We start from the raw sequence: 9,821 nt of genomic DNA on the forward strand, positions 1-9,821 counted from the left end.
TATCTTTCATATAACTGTCCACTTGTATAATTTGCCTCAATTATCTCTTACCACAGTTGCCTCTCTAGCCTGCTTTTTTCATTCATAGTATGTTGAAGACAGCTTTCCACATCAACAAATATACAGATACATCATTTTTAATGGCTATAGAGTATTCATATTTAGGAATGCATTTTACTTGACCAGTCTCCTCTGATAGACTCTGAGACTACTTCCAATTTTTTATCGTTGTAATAAATTGTTAGCCCCCACTTAAAGATTAGGGAACTGAAGCTCTGAGGAGCTATAGGACCCCTTTTTCAAAATCCAGGTCTGGGGCCCCTGGGTGGCTCAGTCGTTATAAGCGTCTGACTCGATTTCAGCTCAGGTCATGATCTCACGGTTAGTGAGTTCAAGCCCCACGTTGGGCTCTGCACTGACAGTATGGAGCCTGTTTGGGATTCTCTCTATCCCTCTCTCTCCTCTGCCCCTGTCTTGCTCTCTGGATCCCTCTCAAAATAAACTTAAAAAACAAAAAACCTTTCTATTATGGAAAATTTTCAACATACAGTAGAGAGAATGGTGTACTCAACCCCCATTCACCCAAGATCTAACTTCAACAATGATCAACATTTTGCCATGCTATTTTCACCTTTTTCCTGTGAGTATGTGTGTGTGTGTGTGTGTGTGTGTGTGCGTGCGCGTGCGCGTGTGCATGCACACGCACGCTGTAGTATTTGAAAGCAAGTCCCAGACACCATATGATTCCACCTGTAAATACTTCTGGATACTATGTCTTTAACGGACAGGGATTGTGAAGAAAGAATGAAAAAACAATACTATTATCACAATTAATAGAATTAATAGGAATTTTTTAATATTATCTAATACTTATTTCATATTCAGTTTTCTGAAATTGTCTCTAAGATATTTTTTTCCAATACAGTGTGGATCCAAAGAGCTCCACACATTACATTTGGGGATACGCCTTTCCAAGCCCTTTAAGTCTTAACAATCCTCCACCCCCACTCTTTAATATAATTGTTTGTAGAAACTAGATTGATAGCGGCTTGATTTCTAGTACTCAAATAATGTAAACAACCTAAATATGTTTATAAACAGGAAAATAGCTAAACAAATTCTGTTATATCTATACAATGGAATACTACTCAGCAATCAAAAGCAGAACTGTTGATCGTACAACATGGATGAATCTTGAAAATATCGTATTGAGCAAAAGAGGCCAGACACAAAGGAATACAAACTGCTTATCTCACTTCTATGAAGTCCATTAGGCAAAAGTAAGCTATAGCATTAGAAGGTGACCAATGAGGCCTAGGGCTGCAGGGAAACTTGCATGGATGGTGAGGAACTGACTGGGAAGTGGCACGAAGGGACTTTTTGGGTTGGATTGATGGAATTGTTCTATATTTTATTTGTGGTGATGTTTACAGGAGTGTATCCATGTGTCAAAAGTCATCAAATGGTATACTTTCAATGGGTGAATTTTATTGTATGTAAATTATACCTCAATAAAGCTTTTTTTCCTTTTTTAAATATTCTTTTTAATGTTTATTTTTGAGAGAGAGCGAGACAGAGAGACAGAGTGTGAGCAGGGGAGGGGCAGAGAGAGAGGGAGACACAGAATTCGAAGCAGGCTCCAGGCTCTGAGCTGTTAGCACAGAGCCCGACGCGGGGCTTGAGCTCACGAACTGTGAGATCATGACCTGAGCCCAAGTCGGATGCTTAATGGACTGAACCCCCCCCAGGCACCTCATAAAGTTTTTTTCTTTAAAATTGACCCTCTGATTTTGTTTCCATGCCAGTGTACAGCATGTGGTAACGATAAACATTTGGCATAAGTAATAAGTGACTGTCAGTGAATGAATGACTCTATTTGCCACTTAAAAGAAGAGAATGAAAGACACTTATTTGTTACTTTCACACTAGCAGAGATTTTCTTTTTTCTTTTTAATTTTCTTTAATGTTTATTTATTTTTGTGACAGAAAGAGGCAGAGCACGAACGGGGGAGGGTCAGAGCGATAGGGAGACACAGAATCCGAAACAGGCTCCAGGCCCTGAGCTGTCAGCACAGAGCCCGACGCAGGGCTCGAACCCACAGACCATGAGATCATGACCTGAGCTGAAGTCAGACGCTTAACCAGCTGAGGCACTCAGGCGCCCCCTGGGATTTTCTACTTATCAGGTGAATAAATTGTCTTCATGGACTTGACCCTGAAGTGATGAGCCCCTGCTCAGCCATAGGTGCCTGTAGGTGTTGCCTCTTTGGGCGGCCAGACAGTAGCCCTAGACAGTAGGGTCCTCAACAGTCGGCCCGCCGCAGGCATCTGGGTAGGGGTGAGACCTCAGGGCCACAGCCCTCCCCTCAGCTTACAGGAGGGCCACATGTGTGAAGTGCCAGCCACGCCACCACACATGCAAGAGCTGAAGGGTTCCATGAGAAAGAAACCTTGTGTTAAAAATAAACTTCCAAGGAGAAAAATAAAAGCTGTTTCCTGAAGCTGAGCAAAAGTGAGCAATTCCTGGAAAGTTAAATGCCTCAAAAGCTAATTTGAGTTTCAAAGGGCCGTGGTAATAACTCCAGGATGAGAGCATCTCAAGGGCTTAGAATTTTCAGAGGCAATAGAATTTTCTGGCCTCCTTCAGTCTATCTTCTGCCCACTTCTTGCAGAACCTCAGGGACCACTTTCAAGACAATCTCAGTTTCTACAGAAAAGAGGAAATTAAATGAAATTTCAGGTGATTAGTTGGTTAGGAATGTCAGAGGTGCTTGCTTGGAAAAGAGCAAAATACAACAAAACTGAAATCCCTAAAGAATAATAATCTCTATATAAATAAATGTTTGTGACTGATCATGGCAGCCAAAGCAAAATGTTTGCTTTCTCTGCAACAGCATGATGTGTGTGTATGTGTGTGCGTGTGTGTGTGTCTGTGTGTGTGTGTGCGCGCGTGTGTGTGTGTGTGAGAGATTGAGAAAGTAAAGATTTCATTTCTTACCAGACCTCATATGACCAAAAGGTAATAAAGTCCATAACCAACAAACTCCCAACCTTCCCCTGTGTGTATTCTTTTTTAATGCTTATTATTATTATTTGTATTTTATTGCTTTTTTTTTTTTTTTTTTTTTAGAAAGAGAGAGAGAGCATGAGCACAGGAGGAGCAGGGAGAGGGGGGAACAGAGGATCCGAAGCAGGCAACACGCTGACAGCGGTGAGCCTGCTGTGGGGCTTGAACACATGAACCATGAGATCATGACCTGAGCCCAAGTTGGATGCCCAACTGACTGAGCCACCCAGGCGCCCCTCCCCTGTGTGTATTCTTAAGCCAGTGATTCTGTGTGTAATTTCCTGCACTACTTGTATCAGAGTCACTCGGAGGGGAGGGAGACTCTTAAAAATGTCCATTCCTGGGTCCCAGGAACCTAGATCCTGAGTCATTGTGACTGGGATGGAGCCCAGGAATCACCGGGTGATTCTTAGGTACACTAAAACTTGAACATTGTTACTTTAAACAGTTAATTGTTCATTGATAGTTTGCTCAGTAATTCAACCTGATTATACCTTCAAAAATTGAATTGTACTCTCACTGGTACATTTGAATTACATCTGTTGCAAGAAAAGCAACTATGAATCAGTGAAGAAATAAACCCCCCCAAAAACACTGGATGGTTGAGAATGTAAATCCACTGCAACCTTTGTGAGATTGGTTGCAATATGTACCAAAATCCTTACAAATGCTTTGACCCAGATTTTCCGCTCCTAGTCAGGTATCTTATGAAAATAATTTAATAAGTGAGCTGAGAAACATGTACAAGAATGTTTATTTTGCCATTGTTCATAATAGTGAAATATTAGAAACCAACTAAATGTCCAACAAAAGATTAGTTTAAAAAGTTATGGTAGCATCATATAATAAATCCAGATTAATATTTATTGACATGGAAACATGTTTACAATACCTTATTGTTCAAGAGAAAAAGAAGATTATGAAAATTTCATCACATTTCATTTTTATACAAAATTTAAAAATTGGCAGATAAGAGACAAAATGTTAAGAGTAATTACATTTTTCTTCTTTGTAACTTTTCTAAATTGTTTTCAAATAAGTTTTATTTTACCTTATTTTATAGAGAGACCAGGAGCTGGGGAGAGAGGCAGAGGGAAAGAGAGAGAGAGAGAGAGGGAGGGAGAATCTTAAGCAGGTTTCACACTCAGCATGGAGCCTGATGGGGGGCTTGATCCCACAACCCTGGGATCACAACCAGAGCCAAAATCAAGAATTGGATGCTCAACCGAGCTGCCTGGGTGCCCCAAAATAAGATACATTATTCTTAATGCGCAAAAAGTAATAAGGCTGTATTCATTTCATTTTGGGGAGGGGGAGTGGGGGAGAAACTGTGTGAGAGAGTGTATGTGTGTGGGGGGAGGGACAGAAGAAGAGAGAATTTTTTTTTTTACTTTATTTATTTTGAGAGCGAGAGAGAGAGACAGAGAGAGAGAGAATCTCAAGCAGGCTCTATGCGCTCATTGGAGAGCCAGACTTGGGGCTTGATCTCATGAACCTCAAGATCATGACCTGAGCCAAAACCAAGAGTCACACGCTTAACCAACTGAGCCACCAAGGTACCCCTAGGAAGAGAATTTTAAGCAGGCTCCATGCCCAGCACACAGCCTGGCACAGGGCCCAATCTCACACCCCAGGCCCTATCTCATGACCATAAGATCAAGACCTGAGTTGAAATCAGGAGTCCAATGCTTAGGTGATGGAGCTCCCCAGGTGCCCTGCAGGCTATATTCATTTCAAATAAAAGGTAGTAGACCACTGAATTCCATGTGAGAAGATTGTGTTAAAGTCCCAGATCTACCTCTTTGAACCTCACTTTTCTTTTCTCTGAAATGGAGATGGGAACACGTACACTGTCCACCTCAGAGAGTAGTTATGAGATAAAACAGAAATGTTTGTAAACTATGTTTTATAAAGTTAGTGTATTGTGTTGATTTTCACATCAGAGACCCAAATTCATTCAATACCTAAATATAATACACAAAGATCTCTCATTAAGCATAATGCTAGACTTTTTTAAAAAACATTTTTTACTTCTTATTATGGAAAAATTTAAACATATAAAAAAGTAGACCCAGGAGAACTGGACAGCAACATGCAGAAGACTGAACCTGGACCACTTTCTTACACCATACATAAAAATAAACTCAAAATACGTGAAAGACCTAAATGTAAGACAGGAAACCATCAAAATCCTAGGGAAGAAAACAGGCAACAACCTCTTTGACCTCAGCTGCAGCAACTTCTTACTAGACATGTCGCTGGAGGCAAGGGAAACCAGCACAAGTGAACTATTGGAACCTCATCAAGATAAAAATCTTCTGCACAACAAAGGAAACAATCAACAAAACTAAAAGGCAACCAATGGAATGGGAGAAGATATTTACAAATGGATAAAGGGTCAGTATCCAAAATCTATAAAGAACTTGTCAAACTCAACTCCCAAAAAACAAATAATCCAGTGAAGAAATGGGCAAAAGACACGAACAGACACTTTTCCAAAAAAGACATCCAGATGGCTAATAGACACATGAAAAGATACTCATCATCACTCATCATTAGTGAAATACAAATCAAAACCACAATGAGATAACACCTCACACCTGTCAGAATGGCTAAAATTAACAACACAAGAAACAACGTGTTGGTGAGGATGCAAGGAAAGGGGAACCCTCTTGCACTGCTGGTGGGAATGGAAAATGGTACAAGCCACTCTAGAAAACAGTATGATCCCTTCTCAAAAAATTAAAAACCAATCTACCCTATGACCCAGAAGTTTCACTACTAGGTATTTATCCAAAGGATACAAAAATGCTGATTTGAAGGGGCACATGCACCCCAATGTTTCTAGCAGCACTATCAACAATAGCCAAATTATGGAAAGAGCCCAAATGTCCATTGACTGACAAATAGTTAAAGAAGATGTGGTATATATATATATATATATATATATATATATATATATATATATGTATATATATATGTATATATATATATATATATATACACAATGGAATATTACTTAGCAATCAAAAAGAATGAAATATTGCCATTTGCAACAATGTGGATGGAACTAGAGTGTATCATGTTAAGTGAAATAAGTCAGAGAAAGATAAATATCATATGATTTCACTCCTATGTGGAATTTAAGAAACAAAACAGATGAACATACTGGAAAGGAAGGAAAAATAAGATAGAAAGAAGGAAGCAAACCTTAAAAGACTCTTAAATACAGAGAAGAAACTGAGGGTTGCCTGAGGGGTGTTGGGTGAGGGGATGGAATAAATGGGTGACGGGCATTAAGGAGTGCACTTGTTGGGATGAGCACTGGGTGTTAAATATAAGTGATGAATCATTGGATTCTACTCCCGAAATCATTATTACACTATGTTAACTAATTTGGATTTAAATAAACTTAAAAAATTAAAAATAAATAAGGGTGCCTGGTGGCTCAGTCAGTTAAGCTTCCGACTCTTGACTTTGGTTCAGGTCATGATGAGCCTGCTTGGGATTCTGTCTCCCTCTCTTTCTGCCCCTCCCCAACTTGTTCTCTCTCTCTCTCTCTCAAAATAAATTAAAAAAAAAAACAACTTTAAAGTATAAATAAATACATAAATAAAATTTAAATATTAAAAAAACTGGACACAATAATATAATAAACTGCCATATATACATCACCTGGTTTCAATATTATCAACTTAGGGCCAATCTTGTTTTAGCTATATCCGCCACCCACTTGCCCTTCTCCCATATTAACAAAAGCATCAGGCTTTAAACTGACATTGAACCTCTGTAACTTTCATGTACAGAAAAGAATATTTCAGTTCTTAGTTCCTCATCTAAAAAGATAGAATTGTACACTTTAAAAGGGTGGATTTGCTGGTACTTGAATTGCATTTCAATTTAAAAAAAAAGACAGGAATTAACATATGTGCAAAACTTTAGCATAAATAGCATAAATGTCTGGCATTTAGAAATGGCTCATTATGGGTAACTTCTCATCCATAGTGTTGTCGTCACTTCAAGCTCCAAAGTGGCTACAAACCCTCCTTAAAAAAAAAAAGCACTCACTAAAAATCAACTAGAGAGTGAACAATGACAATATTATGTCAAGTGTGGTCATGGGTTTATGGGTGACATTTCCCCCTTCAATACACACGAAAACCTTCTATGATTTATATTAAAGTCTTGTATGATTCATAATACATACCACTTAAAATTGGAAAAAATAAACCCCCAAACAGTAGCCAACCATATTATCTCTCCAGATTGTTCATTCTTGGAAGGCATTCTACCAGAAATTCAACACCACCACCAAGAGTTGATTTAATGCCATTCCTAAAGACTGTGCATGAGCTCAGCATTGGGGTAATTATAACTGAAGCCTGACACACTTGAGTTCAAATTCCAGCCCTGTCAGCTATGAGCCATGTGATGTTGGAAGAATGAATTACTCCTTCTAAATCTTCTATTCTACCTCCTAGAGTCAGTAAAAGACCCAAGTAGGAGAGTGTATATAAAGCACTTACTATGATGCCCAACACATAGTGAATTGGCAATGACATCCTACAAGATATTCCCTTCATTTACAGACCTTTAAGAAGCATAACCATGGGGGCACCTGGGTGGCTCAGTCGGTTAAGCGGCCGACTTCAGCTCAGGTCATGATCTCGCAGTCCGTGAGTTCGAGCCCCGCATCGGGCTCTGTGCTGACAGCTCAGAGCCTGGAGCCTGTTTCAGATTCTGTGTCTCCCTCTCTCTGGCCCTCCCCCGTTCATGCTCTGTCTCTCTCTGTCTCAAAAATAAATAAATGTTAAAAAAAAAAATTAAAAAAAAAAAAGAAGCATAACCATGGATATTGATTTCCCTTTGATAGATGAAGAAACTGGCAAGCTTAATTAGTATTGCTGAGGGTGTGGAGTCAGACAACTGCTTGTTCTCTACCGGGAAAGTGAAAATCAGGATAACCACTCAGCACAGCCATTATTTGGTAATGCCTAGGAAAGCTGAAGAGGCAGTTTTCCTTACATCCCAGCAAGTCCACGTCTAGGTTGATGCCCTAGAAAATGTGTGACAAGGAGACAGACACAAGAATGTTCATTGCAACAATGCTTATAAGAGCAAAATATTGGAAGCAATCTAAATGTCTGTCAACAGGGAAATGGATAAATCAATTGTGATATAATCATGAAACAAAACACCTACAGCAATTAAAATGACTGAAGTAGCTACACGTGCAACATGGGTAAATCTCAAAACCATGAAGTTGAAGGAGAAAAATAGTGGTGGAAGGATTTGTACAATATAATGCAATTAAAAATTTTTTTCATGTTTATTTATTTTTGAGAGAAAGAGCATGAGTGAGTGAGAGACAGAGGGGAGTGGGGACACAGAATCCAAAGCGGGCTCCAGGCTCTGAGCTGTCAGCACAGAGCCCTATGTGGGGTTCTAATTCATGAACCTGGAAACCATGACCTGAACCAAAGTTGGGTGCCTAACTGACTGACCCATCCAGGCACCCCTGGTGCAATTTTTATAAGGTTTAAAAACAGGTAAAACTAAAATACAATTTTTATGCAATTATATATATCAGCTTTTAAAAATAATAAGTGGGGGCACCTAACTGACTCAGTTGAAAGGGAATGTGACTCTTGATCTTGGGGTGGTGAATTTGAGCACCACAATGGGTGTAGAGATTACTTAAAAATGAATGACTGAATAAATGAATAAACTTAAAAAATATGTAAATAATAAATAATAATTTCAGGAGGATGGTTATCTCAAGAAAGAAAAAGAAGGAAATGTAATAGGGGAGGTATACATGTGCATGTGTGTAATTATTTCCGTAATTTTTTAAGTTTATTTATTTATTTTGAGATGGAGGGAGGGACAGAGAGATAGGGGGGCAGAGGATCCAAAGCGGCCTCTGAACTGATAGCAGAGAGCCCGATGTGGGGCTCAAACTCATGAACTGTGAGACCATCACCTGAGCCAAAGTCAGACACTTAACTAAATGAGCCACCCAGGCGTCCCTCTTTATGTAATATTTTATATCTTTAAACGTATCCAGGGGCACCTGCCTGACTCAGTTGTTAGAGTGTGAGACTTTTGATCTTGGGGTTGTAGGTTTCAGTCCCATGTTGGGTGTAGAGATTACTTAAATATAAAATCTTAAAAAATTTTTTTCAAAAGAAGTATCTAAAGTAAATATATCATAATGTTAGAATTTGCATGTAAGGATCTGGATATTTATTGTATTATTCTTTATATGTATAGATGTATATGTTTATAAGCAGAAAACACACAGTCTTATTATGTTATAGGTGCTGTTGGGTTCTTTGCTTCTATTAATTAATCATTTCAACAACCCTATAAGGTAGTTACTCTGATGACCTCCATTTTACAGATGAGAAAACTTGCCCAATGTCATAGTATTGGTAAGTGGTGATCCTGGTATTTGAAGGCAAACTGGCCTCAGAGTCTGATCTCTTAACAACCACACCCTACTGCCTCTTGAAACACTTCAATTTTTTTTTAATTTTAAAATTTTTTAAATTTTAGTTTTTAAAAAATAAACTCTATCCCCAAAATGGGGCTTGAACTCACAAACCTGAGACCAAGAGTCACAAGCTGTACCAAATGAGCCAGCCAGGAGCCCCTCAAAAAAAAAATTTTTTTTTTTATCAGATAAGAGGGAGGCAGGACAAACAGGGAGGTGAAACCCTGTGGCATCACACAGGTCACTAAAGAGACATTT

Source organism: Herpailurus yagouaroundi, unplaced genomic scaffold, assembly GCF_014898765.1.
Source record: "Herpailurus yagouaroundi ecotype Mexico unplaced genomic scaffold, PumYag 139, whole genome shotgun sequence".
Taxonomy (NCBI): domain Eukaryota; kingdom Metazoa; phylum Chordata; class Mammalia; order Carnivora; family Felidae; genus Herpailurus; species Herpailurus yagouaroundi.